Here is a 17,963-nt window from a genome sequence, read left to right as displayed (position 1 = left end):
GCCACAGCAATGCGGGATCCAAGCCTCGCCTACGACCTACACCACAGCTCAGGGCAACGCCAGATCCTTAACCCACAGAGAGAGACCAGGGATTGAACCCACAGCCTCATGGTTCCTAGTCGGATTCGTTAACCACTGAGCCACAACGGGAACTCCATCACGTTTTCAAACATGAAAGAAAAGAGAAAACGGCATATAGAGAAGATCCAAATTTGAATTCCTTAACCCACGGAGAGAGGCCAGGGATTGAACCCACAGCCTCGTGGTTCCTAGTCGGATTCATTAACCACTGAGCCACAACGGGAACTCCATCACGTTTTCAAACATGAAAGAAAAGAGAAAACGGCATATAGAGAAGATCCAAATTTGAATTCCTTAACCCACGGAGAGAGGCCAGGGATCGAACCCACAGCCTCGTGGTTCCTAGTCAGATTCGTTAACCACTGAGCCACAACGGGAACTCCATCACGTTTTCAAACATGAAAGAAAAGAGAAAAACGGCATATAGAGAAGATCCAAATTTGAATTCCTTCCAGTTTTGCAAAGGATACAATTAAAGCCCAGAGCGCCATTAAAAAAACTCAGACAGGAATTCCCAATGTGGTTCAGCAGGTTACAAACCTGACTGCTATCAATGGGGACGCAGGTTCGATCCCTGGCCTTGCTCAGTGGGTTAAGGATCTGCCATTGCCATGAGCAGTGGTGCAGGTCACAGACCTCAGAACCAGCACTGCTGGGGTGCAGGCCGGCAGCTGCAGCTCCAATCTGACCCCTGGCCTGGGAACTTCCATATGCTGTACCTGTGGCCTGAAAGAGAAAGAAAAAAGAAAAAAAACCCTCTGAGAAAGTATTTTACCTCAAATTTTTTAACAAGGTGAGATGACTCCTTCTGAAAATGAAAAGCAATTAAGAAATTTACCCCTCACATATCTCAGTTCGAAATACACCTCAAAGAATAACTTTAAATGAGACTTAAGTCTTTAAGTTTAAAAAATAAGATCCAATACCCCAAATCAACAATTGCTTATTAAAAAGATAACCAAAATGTTAAATCGGGAAAGAACAGCCGTCAGGAATAAGCCATCAGTAAAACGGTAACAAAAGTAAGAAGCGACAGAGAAGGAGAGCGGAAGTGTCGGAACTCGAAGACACGTGAGCGGGGATCTACAGTGTCACCGGCATCTACAGAAGAGGCAGGGCAAACCAGTGGGCACTCTGGCGGCATTGCACAGGTGCCCACGCACACATCCCGTTTAAGAGACATCTTTGGACAATAGAGGCCATCCGAACATGGCCTGAGTAACAGATGATATAAAGGAATTATTGCTAATTGGTTAAATGTGATGAGGGGTTTTGTGTGTCTGTGTGTGTCTGTGCATGTGTGTGTGTGTTTGGCTGCTCTTGCAGCATGCAGAAGTTCCCAGGCCAAGGATCGAATCCAAGCCGCAACTGCAACCTTCATTGTGGCTGCAGCAACACCGGATCCTTAACCCACTGCACTGGGTCAGGGATCAAATGCACATCTCCACGGCAACCCGAGCGCTGCAGTCAGATTCTTAACACACTGCCCCACAGTGGGAACTCCCGCCTATACTCATAATTAAAAGAAATACTAAATTTCAATCAGTGGTCGGGGAAAGTGACGTAATTCTTCCTACCCAAGTCACAGGCCCTCTGAATTCTATCCATGAGCCTACAAGGATTACATCGTTGTGCAAATATTCATTAAAACATCTACGAGGTGACAGCCACTGCGAGGCACTGAGGACACAAAGAGGAGGCGCATACCGTCTTTAAGCTACGCAGATTAAAACAGTGTCGCATCATCACCAGGACCGTTCCGGGAACAAAAGTCTAGAGACACACCTAAATACACCTATGAATTTAGCATATGATTAAAACTGGCATTTTCAAAGCAGTGGGGAAAGAATGGTTTCCTCAACAAGTAACAGTAAGACAATCCTTGTGGGCAAAAACAGCAGAGTCGTTAAGGGCAGGGGCTCTGGGATTCAACCACCTGAACTTGAATTCTATTTTTGCCACTTACTAGCTGGACAACCTTTAGTCCATTCGCAGTGACTCCAACAGGGAAAACAACAATGCCCACATCACAGGGTTGCCCAAAGCACTAAATGAGTCTCCAACAGAAGCAGGCGCCGGGAATCAGCGCCTGGCACACGACCTGCACCCGAGAATGGTAGCTATCATTACTATTTCACAACAGAGCAAATTCCGGGTTGAGTCAATCTTAAAATGCAAAACATAACAGCATAAACAAGTTAGGAGAATATATAATGAATATTTACTAATCTTGCTAAAGGAAGATCCTTCTAAGAAATGACACTACAGGTAAAAAGTTTTGTTAAAAGACCAAGAATCTTCACTACATCAAATCATTTTATTTTATTTATTTATTGTCTTTTTGCCATTTCTGGGGCCGCTCCCACAGCATATGGAGGTTCCCAGGCTAGGGGTTGAATCAGAGCTGTAGCCGCCGGCCTACGCCAGAGCCACAGCAACACTGCGGGATCCAAGCCGCCTCTGCGACCTACACCACAGCTCACGGCAAGGCCGGATCCTTAACCCACCGAGCAAGGCCAGGGATTGAACCCGAAACCTCATGGCTCCTAGTCGGATTCGTTAACCACTGAGTCACAACAGGAACTCCCATCAAATCATTTTGAGGTGGCAAAATCAATAAGAATAAAATGTAAAACCATGAACATGTAAATTACAAAAGAAGTATAAATTAAACGGCATTAAACACGTGAGGAAATATTCAGCCTCAGGAGCCAGCACACAAACGCCCAATAAGACAACAATGCAACACCACCTTCACCTCATCGGATTTGCAGATGCTACCATCATCCTCTTCGTTAGGCAGGAACGGCTAAAACCAGGCGCGCACTCGCCCTGGGCAAGTGTACCCACCTTAAGGACTTTCTGGAGGGCAGCTGAGCTAAATGCCTCAAATCCTTCGAGCACGTTCCTCTCCTCACCTACCCGTTCATGGCTATGAACGTATCCTCCAAAACCACACACGCGGCAGCACGTTATCACGGTGTTTTCAGAACAGAAACAACAGGTAGGAAACCAAATGTAAACAACGTTGAAGTGGGTACTTACATTTCGCGACTGTTCGTTCATTTACGTCACAGTGTTGGTACAAATTCTGGCATGAAAAGTATACAAGGGTCATCTCTGTATGGTGGGATTAGGGGTGATTTTTTTAGTCTTTGTTTTCTAATTTTTCTGGAAAGAATATGAATTACTTGTACAAAACTCAGATAAATAGGGTTCCTGCCCCATCCATGGGCTCTTGAAAGTGCTGAACAGAGAAAGACATGTAAAGAAGTAACTACGTGTAACAATCATGCCTCCAAAGCACACGGCAGGGCTAGACTCTGTCTGGAGATGAGTTTGGAAGGATGAACTTGCCAGGGAATGGAGTCAGAAGCCAAGAGAAGAGCAAGTGCAAAAACCGCAAGCGAACAAAGCCTGAGTCGGAAACTTACGCGCCTCTCAGGCCGGGAGGGGCCAGGCGTGAAGGGAAGCAAAAGCCAGACGACAAAGATTTTTCAATGAGCTGCTAGATGAGTTGGGATCACCCCACCAAAGAAGATTCAATAAAAAGCTTTTGCGATTCACTTATAGGAAGATCAGAAAAGGCAAGAGAGGAGCTCCCTTGTGGCACAGTGGATTAAGGATCTAGCGTTGTCACTGCAGTGGGCCAAGTCGCTGCTGTGGGATGGGTTCGATCCCTGGCCCAGGAACTTCCACATGCCGCAGGCGTAGCCCCCCAAAAGGGACACACAAATGGGAGAGAGGTTAGGGCGAGGACCCAGAAACCACCCAGGCAAAGAAAAGGCACCCTGTGGGCTGCTGGAGACGCTCACATCGTGATCTGAGGGGCAGAGTCACATGGCAGACACAGCCCACGCTCGAGTCCATGAAGTTCCACGCTTCCTATGTGCACACTTGGCTGCGTGTCGTAAAAGGAAAGAGTCCTGAGCAAGGCAGAACGGGAACTGTATTGGGAACGCGCTCTTGGGAGAAGCCTGGGAGACTGACTGAGGAACATTCCGAGACATGCAAGCCGCCTTCCAGGAAAACGACGGTCAGGACTCTAAACGGGCTGGAGGCAGCAAGACAGCAGGAGGCCTTGGGGAAATGGGACGGGCGAGGCTGCCGGAGCACGGCGACCGAGAAAGGGGGAGGAATCCAGGTGACTCTGCAAAGGAGCCGGACAGGCCGGAGGGCGGAGGGCAGCAGGCCAGGCTGACCCCGGCGAGGGAGGGTCTGGGGTTCGAGGGGCGCCTGGCTGTCCAGCGACACTCATGAGACACACCGACCACGTGCCAGCTCGTCTTCTGAGCACTTCACACGCAGGAACTGACTGCCCCTCGCAGGAACCTTAGGAGGTAGGCACTGTTCCCAGGGCATCTCACAGACCAGGAGACTGAGGCACCGCGAAGATAAATGACCCGCCCGGCATCAGACAAAATAAGAGGCAACAGAATGTGACCCCAGGCCATCTGCTCAAGAGCTCATGCTCTTAAGGGGACCACTGAGACACAGGCGATGTGGCCTCTGACATAAACAGTGAGGCCCTGGGGAGACCTGACATCTCACAGGAAGAGAGCACACAACACGCTTCTTCGTGCCATCATAAGGCTTAAGTGAGGAGACATTTGATGCGCAGGTCACAGAGTCAGTACTCAATCAAAGGAATCTATTGAGCATACATAATTCTTCAACTAGATAATATCTGACAAAAGGACTCACTGGACTAGATTAAAAGAAGTTCAGGGGACATAAAACCACATTTAACGTGGGGTAACGTGCAATGTCGGTATGGAAAAACGACAGGATACTTGGGGGTCAGTGGGGAGCTGAGACACGGTCTGGGTGTTAGTTAAAGCAAATTCACTGAACAGCAAAAGGAGATCATTTTTAAAAAGCAGAATGAAATATAGCATGGAGACTATGATCTTGTTTTGGTTTAAAAAGAAAAAAAAGGAGGAGTTCCTGTTGTGGCTCAGTGGTTAACGAATCTGACTAGGAACCATGAGGTTGCGGGTTCAATCCCTGGCCTTGCTCTGTGGGTTAAGGATCTGGCCTTGCCGTGAGCTGTGGTGTAGGTTGCAGAGGCGGCTCGGATCCCACGTTGCTGTGGCTGTGGTGTAGTGTAATCGCAGCTTCAGCTCCGATTCGACCCCTAGCCTGGGAGCCTCCATATGCCGTGGGTGTGGCACTAGAAAAAGACAGAAAGACCCCCCCCAAAAAAAAAAAGGAGACTACAAATATGTCCACAGAAGCTTAGAGAAAGTTCTAGAAGAGGGTGCACCAGACAGTGGTGACATCCAGGTGTTGGGAAAGTGAAGCTTTAAAGTTTTTATAATGTACTACAATGCACGACAGTATGTTTTCAAAGGCACCAGTTTAAAGTTGAAGGTAAAGATAATTTTATATTCCGTAGTTTTCTATTAAAGGAGCCCACAGACATGAAGCAAGCAAACCTCAAACCGTGTACAAGCTGGTTCCAGATGCCAAGCACAAGAGGGAAAGACGACCTCACTCCAGACGGCAATGCGAAGGGTCAATGAAACACCCTCTTCTGCCTCCGTCCTCTGCTCTGAGCGGCTGCCCCCCAAGTGATGGGAAAATTCAGCAGGACTGCCGCCCTCTACTTCGTGTCGCTCATTCTAAGAAAACAAGACACATGCCCCTGCCAGCATCCCCAAAGAGCCAGCAAAGCAGGCAGAGGGGAAGAGCCTGAGAAATACTGAGCCCCACGTGCCCTGTATCACAGGGCAGGCAAAGCAACTTTCCAAAGAAAGAAAAAAGACCCCTTGGAGAAGGCTCTTCCTGAGATTTCAAACTTAAAGCTTTCATCAGGAAAGCTGTCCTTCCCAAAGGTAATGCAAAGAAGCCAATTTTCATCTCTCTGCAATTTAAAGTCGGCCCCGGGACAGGGGGGAGGGGGGAGGGGGCCGCTGTGGGCAGAACAAATGCAGGGCTTACACCGCGAGGCCCACACTCGCCTTTGGCCGGGAATCCCAGCAAACTGGGAGCCGCCAGATGTTCGGGGAAAATCCCAGTCACCCAGCTGAGGACCGCCTCGGTTCTCACGCTCCTCAAACCTGCCTGAGCCTCCAGCAGATTGCCCGTCACGCGGCAAACCCTCAACAAGGGAACCCCGCTTCGGTGAACCTCGGAACGAGGGCTTGTGCACTGAGCCGTGCGACCTTAGGGGCTTTCAGACCTTAGTGCAGAGTGGCATCAAATGTTAATGCACTCGAATGCTAACAGTGTGACCACAACACTCGGGCGGGGAACAGGTCCTGCTCATTAAGCACCTGCTGAATTTAAATGCGCCAGGACGTTCTCTCAACGCAAAGTCTTCGACCCGGTGTGAGCCATTATTTGAAGGTCTGTGTTCTCCCTGTCTTGCTGACTTTTAAAGTTTTCCCTTCGAGATGGAAAAAGGTTCCCGAAGACGGAGAAGCTGTTAAAGCATCCCAGCCCGTGCCAATTCCCTGGCCTGGAAGGACTGTATCCCTCTACTCCCTACAGCTCTGGCTGAGAAGTGATGTGGACTCCATGCCGGGGCCTGGCCTTCAGCACAAGCCACCCCAAAGCCTTTGTGGGCCCGAGAGCCAGGTCTTAGCTCCATCAGCTTCTTGCGTCCTAAAAAGAGAAGCAGGTGGAGGGTGGGGTTGCCGGGTGCCTGACCCGCTCGGCCCCCTCGGAAGCTGCCCCTTCAGCCCTCGCATCCTCATCAGCGTTTCTCCTCTGCGGGGTTTTCTCCTATCCCTGCTTTCCTAAGCTGGCCCGGCTTCCTTAAGAGGAACTACCACTTAGATGCTAAACTGTCATTTATGGCCACATACAGAACGAGGGGAAGAGCCGTTCTTCGGGCTTCTTACTCCCGCCTCTCTTAGAAACCTGGAGACACCTACTTTACCAAAGAGTCTTCTGTCATCTTCAAACGTCCCCATTTCCCAAACCAGAAAACAGGCTGAAATGCTACTAGGCCCCTCACCACACTAATACCTCGGTTGCTACGAGGGCCTGTAATCCTCCGAGGCTCCAGTTTCTTGCTCGACTCCAATCCGTGTTCCACGCTGCCTCTCGTGTCGCCTTCACTGGGGAGAAAAGACAGACCACGACTTGAGGCATCTTCACACTCCTCCCGCCACGACATCAGGACGCTCCAGGATCCGGTCCTCCCTCGCCCGGCTCCCCGGCTCCCCTGCATCTCGCACACAACCTCGGATCAACCGGGAGGGCCTGATGTCCACCGCAGTCTCGCTCTCACAGCGCGGAGAGGACAGCGGACCACGCAGGGACCGACACACCTGGACTCCAGGCACGGCTCTGACACAAACCAGCTGAAGGCCTTTGCCGCTCCGAGCTCCATCTCCCTCCTCTCCACGATCGGAAAGACGGAACGAGATTTTTTCCCCCATGCCCATGGCATGCGGAAGTTCCCAGTCCAGGGATCAAACTCACAAGAAAGCAATGACCCAAGCCACTGCAGTGACAATGCCGGATCCTTTAACCACAAGGCCACCAGGGAACTCCCAAACCAGATCATCTTAATAGACCTTCCAGCTTTAAAAAGAAAAAAAAAAAAAATGACACTAGGATTCCTCTATGAGCAGCCAAATCTATCCTTCCTTCAAAGTCTACGAGTCCTCCCAGAATTTTCTCTAAGCACTCTCATGTACCCGACTCTTTTTCTGAACTTCTTTCTCCATCTGGAATTCAAAAACAAATCAAATTCATTCAACCAAGATCTTCTGAGCACTTTCTTGGCCAGATATCATGGCAAAGCCTTGGTAAAATACACGTGAAGTCAGGGGAGACCTAGGCCTGTACGATCCCTCCCCTGCCCTCTCCACTGTTCCACATGCCAAGCAGTCACATTACACACGGACACCCACTGCACGACACCACTTGGTCACTGAACGAATGTTTAAAGGAAACTTTCTACGTCCTGTTCGCAAAAGGAAAGACACCAGCAAACAGATGGACCAACTCCCTAACCTCATGGTGTTTATTTTTGTAAAAGCAGATAGGGAAAGGCACGCAAGTATGTTACGTAAGTTCGGGAAGGAAGACAAAGCAAGGATTAAGGATTGACGAGTTTGCAAAGGACGGTCAGGGAACGCCTCAGGACGAGGTGCACGGGAGCCCCGACGCCGACGAGAAGAGAGGGTACCTGCCGGCCGTCTTCAGGCAGAGGGGCCCGCGTGCAGGGCGCGCGGGGCAGAGGCTCGAAGGGCAGAGCCGGGAGGAGGGGGAGGGTGGTGGAAGGGCTGGGGTTAGAGCGCACAAGGACGCGGCGGGAACTGCGAATTCTTCCTCCCCGTGTGACGGGCAGGACGCCTCGTGAGGGCCAGCGTTAGCGGTGAACGTCCACTCTGGTTACGATGTCGAGAAAGGACAAGGAGAGAGGAGTCAGGGCGGTTGGAAGGCGAAACAGAACCGTCAAGAGCCTGGCATCCAGGCTCCAGGGATCTGAGTGCACCTCTGGGCTTTTCCGTGTAGGAGCTCTGGGCCCTCGGGAACGTTCGTTTCTCTGTCCCTGGGTTTCCGCATCCTCACGTGGGGATGACAGGAGCCTCGACGTGAAGCTGTCGGAAGGTTCGACGAAGGCATGCAAAGCCCTCAGAGCCAAGTCTGCCCCAAGGAAGCAGCCACGAAGGCTAGTGCTTTAGAGCCACCAGGTGGCCCAAGAAAAGCACAGAGAGAGAGAAAGTGGCTGGAGCTGAGCCCTGGGCACACGGACGCCTCCACGGGCCTCGGCCAACCCCAGGCTGTTCCACCAGCCTGCATGTCCTCAGCCTCGCCCGGGGCCCCAAGCCCTGCCTGTGACTCACAATGTAAAAATGTAAAACTTGATAATTGGATACTTTCTGTAGTTCTTTAGGCAACAATGACATGGTCCGAGTTCAGAGGGGTTTTATCCCCACACGCCTGTGTGTCCCTATCATGCCTGGCGTAGAGCCAGACACACACCAGGGTGTTCACAACTCACACGTGGATACATCAGAGAGATGGGAACAAATTTTTTCTGTCTTTCTGCCTTTTCTTCTAGGGCCGCTCCCCGCAGCATATGGAGGTTCCCAGGCTAGGGGTCTAATCAGAGCTGCAGCCGCCAGCCTACACCACAGCCACAGCAACGCGGGATCCAAGCTGTGTCTGTGAGCTACACCACAGGTCACGGCAACGCCGGATCCTTAGCCCACCGAGCAAGGCCAGGATCGACTCCGCAACCTCGTGGTTCCCAGTCGGATTCCTTAACTACTGCGCCACGACGGGAACTCCAAGATGGAACATTTCGAAGCCAGTGGTACTGTACTTACTCTTGGGGGAAACATCATCTCCTTCCTCAAGGAGTGACGTGGATGAGGAGACACCGTCCGCACAACCCCATCAGCCAACCGTCAGGTCCATCGTGGCAGCGACGGTCCCAACGGCCAGGGCACCTGCCACACCATTTCCCTCCTGGCGTCCAGTCCTCACGCGTGGTCTATGAACCTTCCTCTCCCTTCCTTCCTGGAGATCTGTCCAGGCACAAAGGCCTCTCCCATCCAGCAACACGCATACTCAGCCTCCCTATCCTCAGTTCCCACAGCCCCAAAAAAATCTGGACACTGAACCCAAGACATTCTTAAAATACAACAGTATCAAAACTTGGGTGAAAAAGAGGGAAAGAAAATGGGGATAAGCCAAGAACACATCCAAAAAATCACCTGGGAGGGGGAGGGCCCCTCCCTGCCCTCCCATGTCCAGGGGCCACAGGGTCTTCCGGTGGCTACCATACGTATAAAATGACCTCAAGGGACGCGTCTCCAGCAGCTCGAAGGTGCACGTCAGTGAGCGGAAGAAGAGTTCTAAGAGTGTATTTCTTGATTCAGCTTCCACAGAGCCATCTGCCCTCTGTTTTTCTTCCCCATCCCACCCCCGCCTCCCCACAGCCCCAGCCCTGGGGACAACCACAGAAAACACTGCTGAACCTCCAGGACCAGCTCTGGATGTGGCTTCACCCAAGTGTGAGGCTCAGATCCCGAGACCCGCCCCGGCCCCCCAGGGACCAGGACGTGGGAACTATGCAGGCGACGTGGATGTGGGCAGAGCTGAGCCCAGAAACTGCTCCCAAAGTGTCTATTTCAGGGTTAGAGACCAGTGAGAAAGCCAAAGGGCTGCTACATGTTATTTTATCAACAGCTCTCAGCAAAGCTCTCTCCAACTCATTTGGACCACTTAGCTACCTTAGGGATTTTAAAAATGACCTAAGATACAAAGTAGCCTCTGCCCATCTCCCAGGACTGCTCTCACCCTCTGAATAAACACTTTGGTCCTAAATTCTAGTCTACTTCACAGGGATGTGGAGAAAAAACGGCAAAACGAAACGCTCTGGGCTGGTATTTCTGATTCACTGGACATTAAGGACTCAAACGAGCCACACGTGACCCTTAAATCCCATTCTTCCGCCTTCTTCCTCGCCCTATACAGCACTACCTAGTCGCTGTGAGCTGGCTGTGCTCACTCCCAGGTCTCCGTGCAGAGATTCGAACATCCACTGAGAAGCAAGAGGCGTGGATGCCCCTCCCATCCTAACACAAAATTTCAGAACCGCCATCCCTCTGGATCCCGTCGTTAGCGTCACTCCGGTTTGGGTGGAAGTGCTTCGGGCTGGGCCCCCAGAGCCCATCCCCGGCTCAAGGGGCAGGACCAGACTCTCAGGAAAAACTTCTCCCAGCAAAAATCATTACCACTGACCCCAGTGGGCATTTCCTAATGCAAGTGACAGCACCAGCAACAGCAAGTGTAATCTCAGGTGACTAACAGCCAAAGAAACTGACCAGGCCCTGGCGACTCACTAGAAAACACCCACCCACTTGAGCCTCCTTAGCCGGGGTCATCTCACACCCAGAGCGGAAGCCAGAGTGATACATAAACAGCCACTTCCCCATAGCAGTGCTCTAAGCAGGGGGTATCCAAAAATTACTTTGCATCTAATTTCTTATCGCTACTCATTCATTGATTCATCAAACACCTAACATTAAGCATGCTCACGGAAGAAAAGCAATAAGAAAACAGATGCTTGTGGAGAAGGTGTGGAGAAAAGGGACCCTCCTACACTGCTGGTGGGAATGTAAACCGGTACAACCACTGTGGAAGATAGGATGGAGGTGCCTCAGAAAACTGAGCATAGAACCACCATACGACCCAGCAATCCCACTCTTGGGCATCTATCCAGACAAAACTTTCCTTGAAAAAGACACACTCGCCCCTACGTTCACTATTCACAATAGCCGAGACATGGAAATAACCCAAATGTCCATCGACAGATGACTGGATTAGGAAGAAGTGGTATATATACACAATGGAATACTACTCAGCCATAAAAAGGAGTAATGCCATTTGCAGCAACATGGATGGAACTAGAGACTCTCATACTAAGTGAAGTCCGTCAGAAAGAGAAAGACAAATACCATATGCTATCACTTATATCTGGAATCTAATATACAGCACAAATGAACCTTTTCACAGACAAGAAATTCATGGACTTGGAAAAGAGACTTGTGGTTGCCGAGGGGGAGGGAGTGGGAGGGACTGGGAGTTTGGGGTTAAAAGATGCAGACTTACTGGGAGTGGGTAAGCCACAAGGTGCTGCTGTAGAGCACAGGGAACCATATCCAGTCACTTGTGATGGAACACAGTGGAGGATAACGTGAGAAAAGGAGTATATACATATGTATGTATGACTGAGTCACTTTGCTGTACAGTAGAAATTGACAGAACACTGTAAACCAGCTATAATGGAAAAAATAAGTCATTAAAACAAGAGGACAGATGCTCGAAAGCACTAGCCAGTGCTTTTTCCAAAGCAGATCTTCAAAAATCCCGAACATCAGAAAGAGCTTGTGAATGACAGTGACACAAAGCACTTCCTTGAAGACCAGTGTCTGACAAAACATCCCAAGACACTGACTCCTTGATCACAGGCGACTTCTGCTCCGCCCTAGGCAGCCTCCAGGAAAGGGAAGAGTCGGGAGGAAGGGAGAATGACCTAAAAACATCCATATTCAAAACTGGCCTGAGCTAAGTTAACACCTGAGATCCCAACTTCATGTCAAGGAAAGCCAAAAAGCCACCAACACTGACACGTGTCCACTCAAAGTCATTTCCAGAACACTGACCATCAAGGGTCCTCAGCATATTCTAATCACACGGCCTTTATCACCAGGGGTCCCTAAAAAGAGTTTTCTTTCTTATGCTATCAATGAAGGGCCCAGAGGATTAGTTCCATCATATTTGCTTCGGGCCCTAAATTCTGGTTTAAACAAATGATCCCCACACAGTTAGAAACGCCTTAACTGGGTTAGTCTGTTACTTTTAGTGCAATCTTGCAAAGGCTGGATTCTTTCTAAGTCCTTAGAAGACTCGGGCAAAATTCTCGTTGTGATATTTTTTTAAAGCTCATCTCCAGAGTTTACATATGTTTCACAATTACTCATTATGACGGGGGAGAGAAAAGGCACAATTACCAAAAGGCTCCCTTCAATCTGAAAGCTCTAATTGCCTACATTCTCTGATACTGACTTCCTGCGTAAAACAACATAGCATAATCATAGGTCTACAAAGCAAGCCTTAAAGAAAAAAACAGAGCAAGTTCAGCTTATTTAAGCCAGGGCAAAGGAAGGGAGGGACAGGTGCAAAAGGGACGACCTTTGGTAGCTGACTGAGGACCCAGGAGAGACAACCCGTTCGCTCGGTGACCAGCCGCACTGAAGAGGGATGAGGACACGGTGAGAGAGAGAGACACTAAAAGAAACTCAGGCTAACTGCCAGGAGATAACCCGTGAGCATCAGTCTGGAAAGCTCAGAAGACATTTCCTGGAAAGGATGTAAAGTCTCTTGAGAGAGATTTAAGGGCATCTGGAGTAGAGCACGTTAAAACAGTCAAACGGTTCTACTAAACTAGGAGGTTACACCTGAGTGTCAAAAGCATGTTCTGGTCCTATTTCTGTAAGCTTTTGACTATCTCAGAAAATCTAAATCATTCCTTTAATAAATTACAAAAATGACAAATGTGTACCAAACATAAAGCCATTAACAACTGTGTGAGCAACGAGCCGAAAATGCAACCAAGTATCTCTGACATTTAAAACAAGAGCACTGCCAAAGTCTTCTTTCGAGACCCCGACTCTCAAAACAAACCTCAAGAGCATTCTCACAGAAATCCACACCAAAAGGCCACCAGGCAGCTGACAATGAAATCTGCCCTTCTCTGCAGGAAACCCTGGAGGCTTTTCCTTTCTCATCTCTAACCGCCGGCTACAGATCAAACAATGGCCTTCCTGTGATACTAGATACAAAATGGGATAAGGAGCCAAAAGACTGCTCAGGGCACCAACTCAGCTGGTCCTGGGGTTTCCCTGATCTGCAAGAACTAGATAACGGAGTTAAGACACTTCTCCAACGTCCAATTCCAGACACGTCTAAATCAGTGGCAGAGCGGGAACCTCAATCCCTATCTTTGGACTCCGATCCCCTGCACTGAGAGGTCACATTCCTCAGAGGTCCAAACCCCAAACTGAGTCACATCCTGACACATTTAGAGGGGCTGGTGAGACTGTCACACACCAAAGCCCCAATCAGTAGGGCCAGCTCTCCCGCAAGAGGCGGTTAAAGGAACGAAGATCAAATCTTGGTTTGCACTCTTTTATCCTACAAAAAATAAACCAACAAACAAAGAAACAGGGTTGGCTCTTAACATGAATTAAAAGAAAACTTTCTCTTGTTGTCAAACTTGATTTTTCCGACCGCTGCCATTTTTTTGTGCAACCTCCTTGTCCAACAAGGAACAAGGCTTCGGAGCGCCGACACGCACAGAGGAAAGGTCTGGAGGTTTGCACAAGGAAGAGCAAGAAATCTGGACGGTTTTCATCGAGGAAACATTCCAGCAAAAGGCTCCACGAGCTGCTGCCCTTCCTGAGCCCGTGATCTGTAAAGAATCAAAGGGCTATAAACCCGGCATTCAAGGGCCCCAGCTGTACCTCGGAACAACACGATTCACTGGTGAGAAACCCGGCTGAGGAGAAAGAGCCCAGCACATCTCCAAATCCTGGCTCTCCTATCCCTCCCAAGGACACGGTAACCCCCCCAAAGGCGTCCTGTTGCGCCTCCATAACAAGAAGGGAAATGAATGTACATTGTCTCTCAAGTGGGATCGTCAGTGGGAAAGGTACTGTCCGTTCATTTTCACCGCGCTAGCACCAAGTGTGAAAACTGCTGGAGAAACAAGGGACTGCCAGGGGGAAAGGGCATCTCAACCTAAACGAGATCTTCCGGGCAGTGGCCCTCGATGGGGACATCGACTTCTGCCCGATTCCAACACTGACCTCCACCCCCGCGAAGGCTGTCACCAAAGCAGTGGGAAGCACCGGGAGGACACAAGAGACAGAGCAGCAGTCGGGCTGCTCGACCCGCACACGCCACGTCCACGCTCACCCACGCGGACCCAGCTCTTCTCTGACCCCCGGCAGCCTCGTGGTCTGGGCCACCAGTTCTCCCCCGTGAACTGAGGCATCGAAGGGGGCAGAACCCCAGGCAAGAATGCCCACGGCCAGATATCCTGCCCACGTCACGTCCTTTAACCTGCTAATTAAGAGCCACATCCTACACGGTACCTGAGACACGTGTCACATTCCTATACACAGATGTCGCATTAATCTGCTAAAAACAGTTTTGCCCGTCATTTCTTTTCTCAAAAATCTTTAAAAGCTGGACAGTGTTACAGGATAAAGTTTTTTTTAAAAAAAATCAACTATCAAGCCAATCACAATTTTTTTTTTGTCTTTTCTAGGGCCACACCTGCGGCACACGGAAGTTCCCAGGCTAGGGGTTGAATTGGAGCTGTAGCCACCAGCCTACACCAGAGCCACAGCAACGTGGGATCTGAGCCGCGTCTGCAAACTAGACCACAGCTCAGGGCAACGCCAGATCCTTAACCCACTGAGCAAGGCCAGGGACCGAACCTGCAACCTCGTGGTTCCCAGTCAGATTCGTTAACCACTGTGCCACGACGGGAACTCCACCAATCACAATTTTTAAGTGTTCAGTAAAAAATACCCTGAAGATACAGTTGCCTTGAGGTTGTCTACCAAAAACGGTTGCCCTCTGGCCCAATTACTGGATAACACCACCTTGCCCCTGTAGGTGAGTAAATCTGTCCCATGTCAGATACTATTTTGGGGGTAAAGGAACCTGAAGACTTTGGTCTACGTCTTCCGGGGCTCCAAGCAGGCCAGCGGAGCACAAGGAGGCTTCTCCACTCCACGCACTCAACACACTCCTTTTCAGCTCTTGCTTTGTGCGGTCCTTAAACCAGCCCGAGACACACCACGACCATTCTGGTTGCGACCTCTGATGAGCCTTCTGGAACCCAGACTATTTCTGGTCCTGTGGAAACCCTTTTTCTGAACTCTCCTCAATGCAGGGACTCACCTTCTAGAATTACACTTGGAGAAAAAATAAAACCACTAGACTCACTTAGGTTTTACCCTTGCAGCCCTACCTTGAGACGGCCAGCTGAAGCGAGGGCACATAAGGACAGCTCAAAACAGCCTGGAGATGGGCCAGCCACCTCTTACCAGTGCCCAGACTCTGCCACCCAAAGAGCAGAAGCACCTGCATGGGGATAAGAGCAAGCCCTGGATGCGGCAGTAAGAAGGCGAGTTCTCTCACGCAGCGAGGCTGTCTGACTCAGGTTCAAGCAATCATAACCCATCCTCATTAAGATCCCAGGAAAACCCCACCATCTCCTTAGAAACACTTGAAGACGCCCAGTGTATTCGACTCTACAAGCTACTAAGTTCTTTAATAAGGCAGCATAAGTGTTGGCTAAAGTGCGTTCCTTTAGCCTTGGGTCACTTAAAAATAATACACCTTAGATACTCAGTGCACTTCAGACCCGAAGGGCCGGAGAGCACAGGCAATCGTAAGCACGGTTTAATTTGCCGAAGGGACAGCGTGCGCAGTTATTTTCCCTTTGTTTGAAATGCGTGTGTGTGTGTGTGTGTGTGTGTGTGTGTGTGTCTCGAGGGACCCCGCACACAAACGACCAGGCACGAGCGGCATCGGGGACCCGCCGAGAGCCCCGCGCCAGGCGGGCCGGGGTCTCGGCTCGGCGCCCCGCAGCCCGGCCCCGCCCGCCGCCCACCCCCGCCGGCGCAGCCCGGGAAGCGGGAGAGCGGCGCTCGCCACCGCCGCCCGGAGGGCCCGCAGCCGCCCACCTCTCCGCGCCCGCGGAGGCCCTCACCCCGAGAGGCCGGGCGCCGGGACGCAGACACTCACCGGGCTGGGAGCCCGCGGCGAGCGGCCGGGCGGAGCGGGACCCGGGCCGGGAGGGCGGCGGCCGCCCGGCCGGGAGCGAGGGCCGCGGGCGGCCAAGCGGGCGGGGGCGCCGGGGCGGCGGCCGGGACGCACTCACCTCGGCGCCCCCAGCCAGGCTGGGCGCTCGCGCGGCTGGGGGCTCGCTGGGGCCGCGAGGCCGGGAGGAGGAGCCGCGCCGGGGAGAGGGCGGTGGGCGAGCGCGCCTCGGCGCCCGGGGCTGCCGCCGGGCTGGAAGCGGGGCCGGGAGGCCGCGCAGATCCGGGCGGCGGGGGCGTGGAGGGGGTGTGCCTCCGCCCGGGACCGGGTGGGGTGCGGAGCCGGGAGGAGGGGGAAGCTCGCAGGCTGCGGAGGGAAGCAGAAAGCCGCGCGGCGAGGGCGCCGAGGGGGCTGGGAGGGCGCCGGGGTGGGGAGGGGGAGGGGGCAGGAGGAGGAGGAGGAGGAGGTGGCCCCCCAGCTGGACCGGCCCTCACCTCGAACCCTCCGACCAAGACTCGTCTGGGTCTGGAGCAAAGCACGAGGGATCTGAAACTTTATGTCATTTTCTCATACACACGTGACCCCCCTACAGTCCAGATGGTTTCAATCACTGGAGGAAAAAAGCGGCTCTGCTGGTCTGCGTGAAAAGCCGGAGCTGGGCGAGTCTGGGAAAAGCTGCCTCTACAGCCTGCCTGCCTGCCTGCCTGCCTGCCAACTAACCGACGACGAGCTCTTTCCGTTCTCCCAGCCCGAGGCTCGGGATCCCTGCAAAAGCCAAAAGCGCAGCGCAAGAAGCTCCGTTTGGTGCGGCCGCAGTAGCGAAAAGCCTGAGAGCGCTAGAGTCCCAAGGCGTCCGAGCTGAGCGGAGACTTCTAAGGGGATCCTGAGAATTTGTTTAAAATACTCCATTAGCTTACAAAGCCAAAAACTGGAAAAGGGTGGCATGCAAGAAGAAGCAATGGAATACTGCCAGTGAGAATCTGTGATTTATCAGTGGAATTCTGAAAGAAACTGTTAACCCAGTAGGACCATCCACTTGGAAAAGAATCATGCAACTCACTTAAAATCAAAACCCGGACCTACTCAGTGGATGTGAGGAAGCCACGTCACCTAATTGCTCATTCCCTAAATCACTCTAAATGGAACTGGATGCTGAAATGCACAAAATTGACGTTCACAAACCTAGCTACATTTTGAAGGAACAAACATGTATGAATGACCATAAACAGACTCTAAGGCCAAGCCAATTCAATTGTCATATCCTAAAGGAATATTTACTCAGCTCCAGGGCAAGCATCAAAAATATGGGCTGTTTAAGATACATCTTGGAAATAATTTAACTTGTTCATGGTTCAATAGAAATAGTTCCAAGAACCAAACTCACCGTCTGCTGTTCCTTTGCCAAAAAAGTCATCGATGTGAATTACCAGTATTAACACTTTATCTCAGTAATACTGGTGCCAGAGGAGACCTTAGGTCTCTCTAGCAGGAGGCCTTACACACCATGGGACCCAGTTGTCTCTGCGTGAAAAAGAGGTCAACTTTTGTGACTTGGTTCTACGTTAGGAAAA

At 51.2% G+C, this 17,963-nt stretch overlaps 1 protein-coding gene across 22 annotated transcripts in view; it reads right to left on the bottom strand.

The window, feature by feature from the left end:
* Window positions 1-16,919, bottom strand: part of DENND2B (DENN domain containing 2B) — a 143,065-nt gene extending 126,146 nt beyond the window's left edge. For 8 of the 22 annotated variants that reach the window (XM_084974780.1, XM_084974783.1, XM_084974800.1 and 5 more), the window contains exon 1: window positions 16,514-16,676. The gene's annotated coding sequence lies outside the window, so the exon portion shown is untranslated. Of the gene's footprint in view, window positions 1-5,519; window positions 5,706-7,056; window positions 7,149-16,377; window positions 16,677-16,886 lie in introns of those variants that run through there. The other 14 variants (XM_084974781.1, XM_084974786.1, XM_084974806.1 and 11 more) reach the window with 6 other exon arrangements.
* Between the last annotated feature and the right edge of the window lie 1,044 nt (window positions 16,920-17,963).

This window comes from Sus scrofa, chromosome 9 (genome assembly GCF_054392235.1).
Source record: "Sus scrofa isolate SSC_HxYL_T2T_F1_AM1 chromosome 9, Sscrofa_HxYL_maternal_Yorkshire_Landrace_v2.0, whole genome shotgun sequence".
Lineage (NCBI taxonomy): Eukaryota > Metazoa > Chordata > Mammalia > Artiodactyla > Suidae > Sus > Sus scrofa.
Note: the sequence above shows the minus strand (reverse complement) of the source record. Positions and strands in the feature narration are given on the sequence as shown.